The following is a 17,275-nucleotide window of genomic DNA, read 5'->3' as shown; positions in this document are numbered from 1 at the left end:
GTCGCTTTGGTGTTTTTTAAAACATTTTCTGTGATAAATACGTAACTTTGGCGACAGTGTTTATTCGAAGGGTGGTCAACTCGCTTTGCGGTCGAATTCGGCTTTACGCTTTGACACATACAACTTCAAATCACACATTCATGTTGTCAATGACTGCATGTGCGTTGCCAATTTCAGAACACGGGCACACATGTTAGGCTTCGTTACGGAGATTCCCGAGAAATGTTGCAAATAGAGGGCAATTTAAAATTATCTCTAGTGAAAACAATTTCATGCTCCGCGACATAAAAAGACCAATACGGGTTTATCTGGAAAGAGGGAAATTAACCCTACCTTGAGCTGCTCTTTTTTTTTAAATCCCACAGAAAGTTTCCCGTTTCCCCAATCTGATTAAAATCTGATGTAGTGTACGGGCTTTAATTATTTTGGCTATAAACTTATTTTAATTTTATTTTTTATTACTTTTGTTATTAATGCCTTTTTATTTTATTATTTTACTTTGATTTTTTGTAATTCCGCCCTACATACATCTGATCCGACGCCTACGTAAGTCCCGTTCAAATCTCGCGTAAGTAACAGCCAATCACAGGCCCCCTTTTATACAGGCTGTCGGTTGCTTACTTTTCAGTGTAGCGATACTCTACGGGCAATCTTTCCGTACATTATATTTTGCCCACTTAATAGAAAATTTCTAGTATATTTTTATTTACAAAAGAAATTTCACAGCATTTTACAATTTTTGTCATTACATTGAATATTCACTTCCAACAAATGTGTACACTTCCTGATACATCTTCGCCAGCCAAGGTTGGTTTATTCAGTCATCGCTTCAATTTTACATCAAACACTGAGCATAATTATCTAGAACGGAAGCAAAAAAATAAGTAAATCGTAATAATTAGAACACTGTAAACAGCTATAGTAAACAATGCAAATTTTAAATTGTATAACGGTCACCGGCCCACGGCATCGACGCAGAAAATTGGAGCAAAAACATATTTCCTGATCAATTGCGATGTGTTCCAAATAAAAAATATTTTATTCCAGTCCAAATCAGCTCAATTACTTTAATAAAGAGTTATGGTATAATGTACAAAATGTTGATACATTTTGATGAATATTTACAGCTACGGCTTCAATACCGTAGACGGTTTTGAACCGATCGTCAACAAAACATCACCCGTCTCCAGGGCAAGCGACTGGAAAAAGACACCGGTGTTCGGTCGAACCACAGAGGGACTGTGGTCGAACCGATGGAAACAAAATCGTCACTCCCAAAATAACTACGCAAAATAACGATCTAAACTCGAACCATTCGAGCCACAATATAAACATAAAAAAATGACTTTCGTTGCATTTGACAATGATAAACTTACCGAAAAGCCGTGTTCTTCTCGGTCGCTAACGTCGGTATAATCCGCCATTTTATTTGAGTGTCTTTGCCACCTGACTCTGCCCGGTGACGTCATCATGTGCGCTATAGAAGAAGGTCTGTGATTCGTTGAAATCTCGTTACATAGGCATCGGCTCATGTAGGGCGGAATTACAAAAAATCAAAATCAAAGTAAAATAATAAATAAAAAGGCATTAATAACAAAAGTAATAAAAAATAAAATTAAAATAAGTTTATAGCCAAAATAATTAAAGCCCGTACACTACATCAGATTTTAATCAGATTGCCGTTTCCCTTGGTTTAGTGGTATTTTTTTAGTGGTTGGGGGGGGGGGGGTGTTCAGTACCTTGGAAGAAACACGTGTATCCAAAGTGAAGACGAAAGCTGCACCAGCACAGAGATGTGAGAAGCAGCTCGTCTGCATTAGTTTCGTGTCATCACGACTTTATGTATTTGTACTCGAATGGGGTTACCATATGTGCATCAACTAACAATTTAAATTAAAGCGGGAGAGTCGTTTCCTGCGCATGCGTCAGATGGCCATATCGTGTCATTGTTTACAAACAAGCGTCTACCCATGAGCCTTTGCGTTTTCAGCGTGTGTTGTTATCGTCGCTTGGGACTCAATTACCGCGCGTGCGCAGCTGACGACCCTCCCACTTTAACGACTCAAATCTAGGGATGCATTTATGAAAGGGAAGGAAAATACAACAAACGAAACCTGCCACTATTTCATCAGCGTCAATTTGTTAAGAACAGTTTTGCACCCCACCCCCGTCTCGCTCGCAACGAAAACAAAAATACTTCAGCATCGTAATCGAGTTACAATCTCAGCAAGCACTTTGTGATCAGTACAGGAAACCATGCCTGCTTTGAGTGAAGCGATCCTAATTTGTATTCTGACGCTGTTTATAGCAATATATAATCCCTTTTTAATGATATCGCCTTAAAGTTTATCTCGGAATCATGATCTCATTCCTTCCCTGACATTATTCGCTATTACCTAATAAATAACTCCCATATTACATCACGATTTACACGAAATGACATGATTTCTGTCGATTTCAATTTACAATTTATTTGGAATATGGCATTTGAAAAAAAAAACAATAAAAAAAAAAAAAATATATAAAAAAAAAAAGCGGAATGCCATGTCGCTAGTTTGTTTCACAGTCTTACATGCAAAGAACACATTCTTTCGCGCAAAGGATTGTGGTCGAGTCAGGTCCGGGAAGTGAGATCCAGGGAACACGAGGCAATAATACAGTCTCCCGTTCAAATAAAGCCAATTAGTAGAAGTGCGATTGAGATGCAAGATCGCGAGAGCGGGTTGCTAGTGACTCGTAAAAAATAGAGATCGCTTGTCTGATTAATATAATTAACCCACAGTATGTAAGTTGTCGGGGTTACCGCGCGCTGTCAGTGACTCAGCACGCGGCCATAATTGTTGTATGGAGACCGTACGATAATAATCAACAAATTGGTCTTATTGTTATTTCCAAGTTGATTATCACGAGCGTCCTTGGCGCGATTCCAAATTTGTTTTGCTTAGCAACGTTGTCCCCGGGATGCCATCATCATGCGACGTTTTATTATCATTGGCCATGCCGCGGAACTGAAACGAACATACGTGACTGACTAAAACTGCATGCGTATCGCCTGTTAATGCTAGCAGATGTGAACCAACAATCGACCAACTGATAATCTTTCGAATCCTGTTTTGATGAAAACTGATCGTTCGTGTTCAAGACTAGAATATTATTCGATATCAGCCCTCGTGTTCAAGCACATGTCAATATGTATGGAAACACTGCATTGTTCAAGGCATAAATGACGTCACGTGTTCTATATCGAGCTCACGGCATCGTGCACGACTGCCTCACTTCGTTATAAGTATCACGATCGCCGTGTCAGGATCACTGCTCTTCACATACCAAATACATGTTGAGTGGTCTTCATTACAATCGTATACACGCCGCGATCTTATTCTCGATATTATACGAACGACATTTGTCTGCTTTATTCGCTCCGCTGGTCTCCAGGGGAACGGTACAAGTCCTCCGGCAACACACCACGCTACGGACGTCAACGCATCGGCAATTCTGTAGACATTGCGGTAAGATATGCCTTAAATGTTACGTCATCTTTGCATCTTGATCATTATTACGAAATACGTTTGATGAAATTTCCGTTTATGTGGAATATGTTTATTCCTATTCAACGTACTAGTATGTTTGCACCTTAGGTTGTTTTTGATGGACAATATTGTGACCATCGGGAGTGGACCGAGTTGAACGGTCCACGCACTCTGTGTTGAGCAGCGGCTGTAGATTTGTCGCAACAATAGTTAACAATCCCTTGACCCTGTCATTCCTTCTCGGTCAGCAATAATACCCTGCGGCTCAGCATCATTCCGGGGTCTAATACACTGCATGCGTCGTTGAGGCTGGAAACATTTTTTTTTTTATTTTATAACAGATATATCAAATTAGCATGGTAAACACAAAAACCTATTTATTTTCTTCGAGTGTGCGGGGAAGACAGATCTCGTGAATATTTTTTTTTCAAACTGGAGTAAAATGAGAATAAAGATAAGGATCGCGAATACACTGTCCCTGGTTACCCGTACAGGTGGTTCAAAGATGGCCATCTGACAGCAATCAAATTTAAGCCAGGGAAAGATGATACCCGTAAATAAAGATATTGTAGATTGGATTGTATAAATATCATCTAATTATACTATCTTTGTGCCGTTGTCTTGGTAACCACATAGTCTGTTCTCCTGTGTGATATATGATCTGAATACATAACAAATATGCGTTGTTTCTCTTATAATATAGAATATGAAATGTGCATGCATTATGAACAACGCGTGTTTTTATTTCGATATGGCGCACCCCGATGTTGACTGTTTAACTTCTTCAAAAAGAATTCCTCATCCGATCCAATTTTAGCACCGCACTCCACCCGAATAGCCATTCGATGAGCAGCACTACGTAACCTACTATACTAATGTAACTCGCCGCGTACGGTTCAATGTTTAATTACACATCGGCGCCAACATACTAGTATCTTTGATTCATGTATTGTAACAAAATGTCATGTTCGGTGAATCAATACTGTGTCAAGTCAAAAGCTTCCGTATATCCTTATTTACCGCTTTTAAATTGAGGTTTGAATTCCATTAAATTATATAATTAAATCATAAAATCAGTTCACCAACAGTTCAAAGTTCAACCATGTCACGCATGTGCATAATTATTAGTACTTTGTGTCCGGCGTAAACACTATATTGTGTGTCATACATGGTGTCTGTCACGCCCTCCAGTGACCAAGTTATTCTGTGACGTCAATCGTTTCAATGAAAATTGTAAACGAAGAATAGCTACGTAACCAACCGAGTTATATATTTGAACAATCACATTAACACCAATCTACGTCAGCGCGCATGATACTATATGCGTTGTCAATTACCGTGGCATGGTTGAAGACGATACTCGTTATTACATTTATATTTTGTGTTCATATTTGGCCCAAAAGCCCTTTTTTTTAAATGACACAAAAACATGTAATATCTAACAAAGTTACAAACAAATCAGTATCAGTGTCAGTCACGTGGTCGGCGATGAATCCAATGCGACAGTATATGTACTTAGTATGGAGAAATGTGTACAGGGTAATTTCCGTTTACTATTTTGACAAAATGGTGATATTTCTGAAAGGGTCATACTTATTATAGTTATAGTTCGCAAGACAATAATAAACCATAAATGTTGTTTCAGAATTACTTCACGTACGAGCTTGTGAAAGGTCGCACGCTACAATTGTCGACATTTCGTATTCGACATTTTGATATACTGTAATTTAAAATATAATGTTCATTATCTTTTGTGGACCTGGCTGAAACTTGGTTACCGGTAAGCAAAAACGATAGACCTTATAAACGTAGATGGCCGCCGTAATCTCGTTTAGAGCGAGAAAGACACGTGCCTCTAACGTCTATTACGATGAAATATTATGCTTACTTTTAACCATTCTGTACCCTCGGTCACAGGGAAATTTGAAAATGTCACATGACCATTGAGCTCAGGGTGTAAATCTAACTTAAGATAAATGAGTTAAATTGAAGTAAAATACTAATACGTATTTGCCGAAACTAAATCTTCACTAAACTGAAGTACAATTATTAAATATGTGTAGCTAGCGTTAGATAATAACTACACTCTTCGAAATTTTACAGTTTCATGTCACGTGCTACATCTGGTTAGCTTTTATTGGAAATGTACATATGAGTGTGTCGCTAATGGGTCTGTTTGCTTTAACCACATGCCTGCAAAAGGCTTTACTGTTTTAGTGTTCAGTCAGCACCTGTAGAGAGACAAGACTAATAGAAACCAACACCTCAAGAGCCTAGGATGACATTTCTCACATGAATAGGGAATTTATTGTCTCAAACAAGTCACAGGCGAACGTAAAACAAAAACTAGTGTGAGAAATATCTTCCCATGCCCCCCGGTGTGTTGGATTCTTTTTCTCACATCAACTCAAAATACGTTATTAAATAGAGAAAACAAGCTTGATACGTGTTTAAGTATATGTAAGCCGGCTCAAATGAGTTGATGTATTATTCCGCACCACAAAACGTACTCCCTATCATCCGCTGAATGAACAATAACAATATATTTTGAACCTCATTACATGAAAACTGAAAACATATCTACTCTTGCGGCTAACAAAGGTGAAACAGCTGACATTCCACCGCACGCGTGGACGTGATGATACATGTACTTCCAGTACAAAATCCGCAGCGAGTTCACTGTCGATTTCACTAATATTATCAAATCAGACGTTTAAAAAAAACGTTCCATATACGCACAAGTATAGAGTATGGGAACGATTTGGTCCCACACTGGTGACCTCACACTCCCAGGGGTCAGGGATTTAAGAAATAAACAATCGCAACTTTTCAAGTTCGTGGGGGGCAATCAAGAAAGCGTTTTTCAAGTTTCAAACAAAATCACAATTTCGGTAGAGAAACGGTTCGAAACATATGACAAAAAGTAACTCTTGTCTGTAAAGACGTAACCCGTTTTCTGTTGTGAAATATATTTCGGAAGCGGTTCTGGGAATAGTGGCGACATACCTTTCATATGATTGTCATGGTAGTTAAATAATTTGCATACTTGATCCATTCTCTGGTCTCGTTTTGCTCGCCGCTATTTAGGCCTCATTCATAGCTTGGTGTTCGCGAAACAGAAATCGTCATTAACGTGACCCAGTGAGAAAGCGCAGTCGACTGTGGTCTAACCACCACATTGCTTATCTAATGCATCAACACCACTCAGTCTCTGTGACAGTCTCATCGAATATGGCACACTGACAGTGAGTATTTAGTCATGGAACCGTGCCATAATCCGCTTTACAGTGTTTATACCGTGGAACAGAGTTAATATTGGATATAGAAGGCAATGTTGTTAGCGGCGTTTCTCGTATTTGGAATATCGAGGTTAGCAACCTGTGTTTTCGCATTTCGTAAGTGAGGTATTTATGTTTAAGAACTTGGTGAACAAAATGTGTTGCCGACATCATTAGGGAAGCCAGGATTTTGTTATTGGGGCCATGTTGTTAGATCGTAGTGTTGTTCACGTTTGTTACACATGAATATTACAATTTGGCGCGAAAATACGCAGACGACGTTTCCGAGCCATGCGTAGTATCAAATATACCATAAAAGATATGCTCGGAGCAAATAGCAATCGTGATCGATGTTCAAGTTATCTAAAATAATCAGGCACATCTTTCTCATTGATTACGGGAAAGCCATCCGAACGAAGCGTATTTGTAGTGAATTGCCGCTGCGTTACGTTCTCAGCCTGTGGTAATAGCGTAGGATATACTGCCAATACGACCGATGCCAACCCCTGTCAAAACAGCAAATATATGAAAATCTTTTTTGTCATTTAATTTCTACGGTAAGAGCCAAATCTTGCCAGGGGGCGATTTGTGTACAACTTGAAATACGCTTTCCATTCAGACCTTTCATCACAAGAAATAGCGATTGGGGTTTCGGTGATTTTCAATGTTATTTTTAGCTGCTGAATGTAACTTCTAACTAATACCAGACACAGCGTCTAATTTCAACATACCTTTTTGGCAACATATATACCTTTTCAAAAAAGTAACCCCCTCCCCCTCCTCTGCGCGTCATGTAAAAAGTAGACATCTTCCAACACAGTGGTGGAACATATAAGGAGCAGACGACAACCATTATAATGTACAGTCTGTCAATTTCTTATCAAAAAGTTTACTTGGTGCAGACTATGTCAATTAAGTTTATGTTTTGATGTCATTTGAACAAATAATTTCTGTTATTTTCATTGTTCTCAATATATTATAAACACCTGCTGCAAACAAATGTAATCTATAAAACGACCACATATTAAACTAGGTCAAAGTTCAACGTTATTTGTACACTTAACGTCTTTATAAGTTTTCCACTTAGTGGAAATCGTTGGGTTACCCGGATGTAGCTAGGGGATCAAAGAATTTCAATAACTGTGAAGGGTTTTAATTATACATATCTTGACGATGAATGCGGTTTTTTTTATCTGATGCTTTTCAATTTATTTGTTTTATGTTTGACAATGGCTCCATTCTACAAATTTATTATTAATAAAGAACTCTTAATGACCACAATTCAGATTTCAAACTTCAACTCCAGTGACTGTCACCAATAAAAAAAAACACGGATTATGGTAAAAGGTGCTCCATATACTAGCGTAGATTGCATGGACTTTGACATGAACAGTCTCTAATTTCCAACCTTAGCGAATGTCGGCGTGAGTAAAACCCTTGTATCCCACTATAGCATTCTATCTATTTATACAGTCTAATATGTTTTAGAAGAAAATAATCCCTCCCTCAGACCGAGGCATAAAGGCAATCCCCTTCTATAACATTTGTCTATCAAAAGAGCGTCTTGTACTACGCACATATTAATAAATGTGCTGTTTGTCCCTACCCAGCGCAAAACCTGAGGGTGGCCGGGACACCGTGAAATATGAAAGTTTCTGTGGTAATATACATAAATACTGTGCGCTTGCGCTTCGAATTATCTGTACGTATGAGTAAATACGGGCTCGTGGATATTATTTTTGGATTGATCCAATGCTGCCAAACATGCCCAAATAAAAAAACAAAAACAATCATAACCGCTTTACTGAACATTTGTATACTGATTGATAATATGTATAACAAAAGTTTGGAAGCATGATTGCATTCATTATGCACGCCAGTAGCTTGTTCGCTGCGACATGAATATCAATTGATGAATATTCATGTGGGAAAAAAACGGAGAACATCGTTATGTCTAAATCATTATGCAACAGGTGGGGAGTTTAGAATTCGGTGGGGTTTATGTTTTTAATTTATCCGGTGTCAAAGCTTGGAAAGGACAGGGCTGTTCGGTCAAGCTTCATAGAGTACTTCGGAATCGATGTTTAGAGATCATAAGTGTTATAGCGGGAGGGCGTTGTGTCGTCACCGGAAGCGCTGTCCTAGCGTCAATGGCGTGGGAGTCGTCACCTGCGCATGCGTCAGATGGCCATAGCGTGTCATTGTTTACAAACAAGCGTCTACCTATGATCCTTAGCGTTTTTAGCGTGTGTTGTTATCGTCGCTTGGGACTCAATTCCCGCGCGTGCGCAGGTGACGACCCTCCCGTTTTAAGAGTTGCGGGGTACAGTCTTGCACTAAAAGCATTGTTTATGTATCTGATAACATGTCTATATATGGTCAATCGGGTCGGGTTTTATGGTTCATCAGATTGGCGTGTATGGTACTTATGTACTACTTAAGTACTACAGGGTCGTCGTATATGTATGGGATCAACAGGTGGGTTTGTAGGGTTATACAGGGTCGTGGTAATGTAGATTGGAGCTTAGGGTTAATCTGGTCACGTGGGGTTTTATGGGGTCGAGGTATATGATTTATCGGGTTGTAGAATAGTAACCAGGTTCGTAGTACATACATAGGGTTGACATGGCGGGGGTTTAGGGTTCATCGGGTCGGGATATTTGGCTCTATATTGCCGTGGTACATGTATGGGTTAAACAGGATGGCGTGTAGATTTAATCAGGGTCGTGCTGCATGCGATTGGTTCAACAAGTCAGGGATTAAGGTCCATCATCTTGGGTATCACGTCGGATGCAGGGTTCCATAAGGTGCATGCATACTAGGGTTCGAAAGGACGGGGTTTATGATTCAGTAGCTAGGTCGCTGAGGTTCACGATTTTTGGGGACAAACTTCAGTTTTGAGAGGGTCGTAGAATAAAGTTTCAACAGGGTCGAAGTTCATTGCCATAATTTGGATCTAGGGTTTATCTGGTCGAGGTAAAAGGTTGGAAAAGGTTGTGGCGTTCTGCGGATTCTGGGATTAGAGTTTAAGCAAGGTCGGGTTTAATAAACTTCGCCTATTGGTTTCTGTTTACAGATCAACAGAATTACAGCTCTGAGTTCAGAGAATGTCCACTCAGATTTCACTGCACTTCATTAAGTAGAGTATAACATCCACGTATAAAAAGTCGACCGAGACGCGATAATGAGTTTTGAAGTAGCTGCGGAAATTTACAACGACATGAAAAGAGGGATATAACAACAAATGGCTTCAAAAAAAAATCGAATTACCATTTTCCTGAAAATACTTTGTGAAAAGCAGGCATACAGCCACAATCGCTCATTCTGAGTGAGTGAGTGAGTGAGTGAGTGAATGTGATTGTTATTAATTACATGTATTAAATGCATATAGTGAATTCGACTACGTCATGAAAACTACGTCACGCCATTTCCCTATATAATACACGTGCTTTCTGATTATCGTACAACATAGTGCAAAAAACAGATCGAAAATATGTTTATTTTATTTTAATTCTGGAAAACAATTTCAAAATGAGGCTCCGTCACATAGAAAAAAATTAACTTCAGAGCAGTTTTATGTAATATTTAACCATCCCGGAATATCTCGGCGTGTGCATGTTTGTTCAACGTCGTGCTGACATTATCTCCGTCCCCGATTTATATAAGTTATAACTACATGTATAGAGTAATTCAGACAACATAATCCTGCAACCCTTGTGGCATACACGCTGTACTGATTGAATTTTAAAAATACAGGATGCACGCTACTGGGGTTGCTATGACAACTGACCTATCGGTGGCTCGGATATTTCTATTTATCATGGTGCTGTGCGTCTAACGGAGACCATTGTTCGATACAATAGGTGATTGCAGTTACATCTGAAGGATGAAATCTCCCCCAATATTGATCAAATAAGAACACGGTTGTTAGTTACACGTCAGATGAATGAGCCCCGATTTACTGACTTACAACGCATTTCATTTCAGAAATCACGATTGAACAAGTTTTAATACACGGAGATTTACAAAAAATGCACTATTGTAAAGGTTTCATTTTATAGCAGTAAGGTGCCATGGTAAAACAATCTTTTTTAAATTGATTTTGTGTAATGTGCCTTGATAGATGAGTGTATGTCAATGAATATAGCGCGTATATCAGGTAACGATTCATAGCAGAGGCTGGTGCTGAAAATAAGTAGTTATGATTGATATAACGTTCTAGTAGTCAGCTAACGATTAATTGCAGGGCCTGGGCTTGGTAACACGTAGCCAGCTATTTATTTATTTATTTTGTTTTATTTTGCTTTATTTTTTTATTTTCATTTATTTTTTTTTATTTTTTTTATTTTTATTTATTTATTCATCTATTTTTTTTATTTTTTTTATTTAAAGTATGGCGGTAATAATGTGTACATGTTTCTGTTTCATAGACCAACACATGAACACAGAATGAAACGGAAAAATTATAGAAAAGACCATAAGCCATCGGAAAGTATATCAGATACAAGTTCGACTGTGCACGGCGCACTTGGAGATGATTTATTTGTAGGCTTGCTTCCGCCAAATATAACTCAGTCTCGCGAATGGAAGCCAAGTGACAACAACGATGACGTAGATGAATTTGTGGAGACTTATAAAATACCCGGACCGTTCCAATGTACCAAAGGGAATTACATAAAGAAGATGTCTGATCGCGAGAAAGACAAATCGATAATTAAATCTCTCCTACCACCTAAGCCAATAACTGTCCCGTCCCAGATTCAGCCAATTAAAAGGCAACCGAAGGATCCGCGAACAGAATTATGGGAAGGTTCTTGGTTGAAGGCTTCTATCTGGCCGACACTTGGTGTGAGTGGATACGAACTTGAACAAATTTACAATTGTCGCTACGGAAACAATACGCCAGAGATTAGTTCTCGATTGTATCCCATAGAGGATGATGGGAATGACGTAGATGTAAACATGTTGAAACACAAACAGATGGTATTTTGTGATCAGAAACTTTCTCGTCTGTCGCCTCGGAGTCGATGTACGAGTAGCATTAGTAATATATTTATGGACAACGGGGCGACGGTCCACCACAACAACATGTGTGACATTCTTGGCAAACGTTTTTGTCGGTCATGCTTAGAAATTGGATTTAAAAACTATTTTTCCGATCAACAGTTACGAGTTTTCCCACATCTGCAGGTATCCAACTCTCAACCTTGGGCGTGCTGGCCGCCGGCACTGAGACGTAAGCATCTAACAGAAATGCAATCACTGCGGAGCGTCGCTAACGCGCCCGCAATAGTTGCTCACAGAAAAGCGAAATCGTCGTCTGAACCCCAGTGTACTCGGTCTGGACGATTTCAAATTTACCATGACAACGTCTTTATAACGCGCAGGGAAAGAACTTCGCCGTTACAAGGGCGTATTTCAAAGGTATTTTCAAATTCTGGTCGCAGCAGCAGAAGAAGAACGAATAACGAGTCGGAGGTCTCTGGGGCAGATTGTCCAGGTTCGCCTTCCACGGTTAGGGGGTGGAGTCCCCCTAGCCCACGATCTAGTGGGTATGTAAGCAATTCGCCGTCATCGCTTCCACTACGCCCGGAGTGCTTGATTGACGTCGAAAGCGCCACTGATAACCCTCCTCCATCCCCGGCCAGCATGGATGATGGCAGAGGAACGCCTTTGCTGGTACACCAGTGGAGAGACTGATCCACGGTCTGATTGTATCACTGAGATGTCTCTAACAAAATTGGGAAATGTGACAACAGTTGACAACACTACTATAATTGTTTCAGTTTTCGACAATGTGAAAATCTTTCGTTTTTATGGAGGAAAATACAGTACTATTACCGAGTAAATTAATATGAATATGTGTTATTCTTAGTATAAATCTGACTTTTCTTTTTCATAAAAAACGAAAGACTTTCACAATGTCTTCATCGTAGCGTTTGACGAGGATAGCTCGAATAATGCCAAAAACTTGTGACAAGTTTAGTTGTGTACAAGAACTGCTACGTATTTTAAAGAGCGGTAGTCGTTTCGCTGCGCATGTGTGACATTTGTGTTGATAAACATTGATTTTCCCACAATCCAATGCGCTCTTCTAATGGAAATCGCAAGAATGAGGTTTGACCTGAGCGCGACTTACACTAAGTATCGTCCGCGACTCCTTCAATACCTTCCTATCATATTAAAAAAATACCTGATTAAAGCTTGGAAACGTCTCAGTTTGTACTCTTTTGATTTGTGCAACATTCAAAGTCGCAATCTTTGTTTATATGAGACCCATATATCTCGCGCATGCGTGGCGCGATGACTACCGCCATTTAAACCATGCATGTAATCGAAGTGTACTCTAGGAAATATTACTATTGCAAACAACATTGTATCAATGTGAATTATATAGCTTTTTCTCACTGGCAATACGTCAGTATATGTATGCGCATGCGCTGAGACACCAAATAAACGAGTACACGATTTTTGGAATGCTGACTCCATTTTGTCCATGGCAGAACTAGAACGGGGGCTAAAAGACTGTACAAGAAATAAAAAAAAAAATGATCTTTTTTTTTTCTGTAAATAATCTGCATTTTTAAAACAATTTAATTTATTTCATAATTATTATCATAATTTCAAAAAAAGTGACAAACTAACGCTGAACTGTTGCTGACAACTGATTTTATTTATTTATTTGATTGCCATTGTGATGCTATGAATACATAGACTTTATTAGACGTGTCAGACGGAATAGAAATATTAGTACGACTGGTGTGTAAGTCGCGCTGCGCCCTCTGGCGGCGAAGCGATTTTTTTTAAAACAAAATTTTATGTTTCCTGCGTCCTTTGCGCGAAATACACACACATACAAATAGTGTTTACGCGCAAGGAACGTTGATCGGGACACTCGAATTGGATCCTGGAACCCTTTTTTTTAAAAAAAAAAACACTTTCCTGGAAGTAGCGAGACTGGGGTTCAAGCTCGACGCCTGCATTTATCATGGCGGCAAATCATGTCAATCATGTTGATATTCGGTAAAAGGGAATCTTACTTGGTCTATGATCCATTCATTCCAAATACAGAAATATCAAAAGCACACCCTATTTGCAGGTAAATTTCTTGTAATTTTGAACGTCGTGTGTGCGCGATACAGATTCACCCAGGAGATTTGCCAGCGTGTTTGCCGGGCAGATTCACAAAAGGAAACTGAGATTGAAAAATAACCCTCTTTTGCGTTTTTTCATAATTTTTGAGAAAAAGAAGACGTTTTTTCGATTCATGGTAGCCCCAAACACCAACTATCTGCCTGAGAATCACCCATAATACGCCTCTGTGTGTTGCAGCATTCATATCTCAAAAACTTTCACATTGTCACGTGAAAAAGCGTTTGTTATATATACTAGTAATTACGACACAATGAAAAAGCACAACGTCGCTAGCGAGCGCGATCTTTTAAGATATATATGTATTGTAAGTACAATTGTAGTACATTATAGCTTAGACAACTAATAAATTATTATTTATTATTAATAAATTATTATTTATTAGTTGTCTGGGATTATAGCCACAATGGGAACTGCCTGAATAAGTGTCTGTTTTCGATATCGTGATTATCTCACGAAATTCTCGTAAGCCCGAACAATATTGCAGCAATTCCATATTTCAGATTGTATAATTAGAAACCGTGTATAATGCCAAAGCTTTTTAATATTACTTCATATAAACAGAATTCTTGGGAGTATTTTTGCCATACACTAGGGCATTCGGAACACATGTCAGCCGAGAGGTTCACTACATCTAAAATAGAGCAATTCACCATCACAGTACCTTGCTGTTACGAATATTAACTTATATTCCTCAAGTTTATATAATTTATGATTGTTGTCATCGTTACTCGTTGTCCCCTCTAACATAGAATGTCGAAACACAAAATGTGCTTTCTTTCAGCCATTCAGGTTTCCACTATGACACATTTGACAAATGAACGATTTACTATATACATATATATATATGGATTGACGATGAGTCAAATTAATTTTAATTTCATAATGTCAGGTGGATCTTTGTTAGGATGATGAAATAAAACCAAATGCGGAAAATGCATTCACTCAACAATGCATGCAGTTTAATTTTGTGGATTATAATGTAGCTTTTAATGTGTACAACGTGTGAATGTGTTATTTTTTCTCGGGGATACATGGTTAACAGTTGTTTTAACTGTGTTTTAGGAAAGAGACAACGTAGTGGTGCTCTTTTTGGAATCAAATAATGAAAAGAATAGACAACTCTATCACCAGATCAAAGCATTCATGAATAAGTGAAGATAATATAGTGTGTTATGTGTTGGTGTTTCGTACTATGTATTTACTATTGAGATAAACGGAATAAATATCATGAACATAATACATGTGTATTTGCCTTTAAAATTAACAGAATATTTAGCAAAGGTGCCTTTGCGCATATTGGTCAGCGTAAATGCCAGTCAAAAAATGATACTTAGTTATGAATGATGAAATCCACCGTTTCTAAAATAATCAAACTATTATTTTCAAACTACTATTCTGAACACAACCCATGCAGGACATTTCGCATGAGGCATACAAATATACAAATTAATAGAACAGTTGGGAATGACATTCAGGGTACAGGAACTCTTTATTACAATAAAATTCTTTAATTACTCATGTCAATGAACTCTAGATTATTCTCGACATTTTATTTGAATTCATGTTTCCTCTGCATTCTGGACTTGATTTCCAGTTGAACCCCAATTCCAGTTGTTGTGTTTAATATTTATGCATTTTTTCTCGCGCCCCCAGTATGTCGCGAACATTAATATTGTTATTATCGTTATATTTTATTACAGTGATATTGCCGATATCCAACTGTAATGCATAAATTATGTTAATTATGTTAATTAGGGTTTGCAACTCTACACCGAAAACAGTATCACAGATTTGACGAAAATGAGAATTAAATACAATTAAACAATAGTGCAATATTAGTGTTGGTTATGTAATCATAACACAATGGTAGATATGAAGTTTATATTAGAGTCGAAAATCCAGACCACTGTATACAGAGTTTAGTTTGTTCTTCGGACTGAAGCCCATTCTAGCTATGATGAAACATGCACTAGCCAACTAACAGCCGATTGCGACATTCTGTGTTCTCACGTGAATAAAGCATGTCAGTTGATCGAAGACATGGTCTGGTTAGTTTGTTCTTTACAATTTAATACTAGCGCAGTGGGGTTTTGACCTTTAAAACTTTAAGTCACGTGATGAGCAAAACATTATTGGTTTTATAAAAAAGTAAAAATCAAACCAAGAAAAGTTAGTGTTTTTTTTTAATTTATTACACAGTCATGTATCACCATTGCGGTCTAGACTGAGGAATACCCTCTGGCAACGACCAAATATTGTAATGAAGGTAAACTCTGGTGAAACATCACTGATTTGAGTAAAATTCCTAATACCGTGAATATTTCTCTCCTTTCAGTTTCAAACACTGAAGACATATTAATCATGAGATTTAAAGAAAACATACATGCCCGCAGTACTATCAGTGCTCTAAGGGTTCAGAGAAAATTGATATGCTGTCACATTGGTGATAACTCACAGTTCAATAATTTAGAAATGGATGACAGTCAATGGCTTCTGTAACACAACAACGAAGAAATACAGGAGAGTCTTGCTTGCAGAGGAACGCTGGTATTCTGGAAGGCACCGCTGGAAGCAGGAGATCACAGAGCAGTTCATGCAGTTCAAGTCTCACAAAATGATGGTTAAAGCCTTTGCCACTTGATTCATCATATCGTAGCAACACAAACAGGGTACTAAGTTGAAATGATGGAACCCAACTGTCCTCAGTCTGTCTAATTTATAGACATGATTCAGTGACACCACCTGTGTTTCCACATGAGCCAATCAGAATGTGATCTTGCTAGCAGCTGTGTCACATAGGAAACTCAGTAGATCATAAACATCCTTTGTTATTCAAATAACAGCACACCTGGTAGATTATAATTCTCCTTTCAAAGATGTAAACACCCTTTGTTATGTAAATCACAAGCACACCTGGTAGATTCCAATTGTCCTTCCAGAGTTGAAAACAAAGTATGCCCTGTCACTCACCTTTATGACAGTTATCACACGGCAATGCACACCGTTTGTTCCCGTGATTCCATATACACTTCTTATTTTCCTGTTGTATTGCAATGTGCTCACAGTCACTCTGTAAAAAATATGATAAAGTAAATGATCTAAACACATGCTTCTTGAGATCATTTCCGCCGAGATGTCAATAGTTGGGACAGTTAAATTAATAAACAAACATACACAATGTCATAGGAAAAGATGGCGACTATAGAGGGCGCAAGGCACTTTAATATGTATGCCTATGATGAAAGGGAACTATTTTAGCGTCGCATAATTTGAAATCCGCAATAACAGATATGTTGTGTGATCAGACGCTGC

General features: G+C 38.3%; 1 long non-coding RNA gene across 1 annotated transcript; it reads right to left on the bottom strand.

The window, feature by feature from the left end:
- Positions 1 to 573: 573 nt before the first annotated feature.
- Positions 574 to 1,455, bottom strand: LOC144363884 (uncharacterized). The gene is made up of 2 exons (XR_013422779.2): positions 1,377 to 1,455; positions 574 to 861 (listed from the first exon to the last, which is right to left on the bottom strand). It is a non-coding gene; the product is annotated as an uncharacterized LOC144363884 (long non-coding RNA).
- Between the last annotated feature and the right edge of the window lie 15,820 nt (positions 1,456 to 17,275).

The sequence above is a fragment of the Saccoglossus kowalevskii genome, chromosome 12 (assembly GCF_978046115.1).
Source record: "Saccoglossus kowalevskii chromosome 12, keSacKowa6.1, whole genome shotgun sequence".
Taxonomy (NCBI): domain Eukaryota; kingdom Metazoa; phylum Hemichordata; class Enteropneusta; family Harrimaniidae; genus Saccoglossus; species Saccoglossus kowalevskii.
The sequence above is the reverse complement of the archived record's forward strand: the minus strand, read 5'-3'. Positions and strand labels throughout refer to the sequence as shown.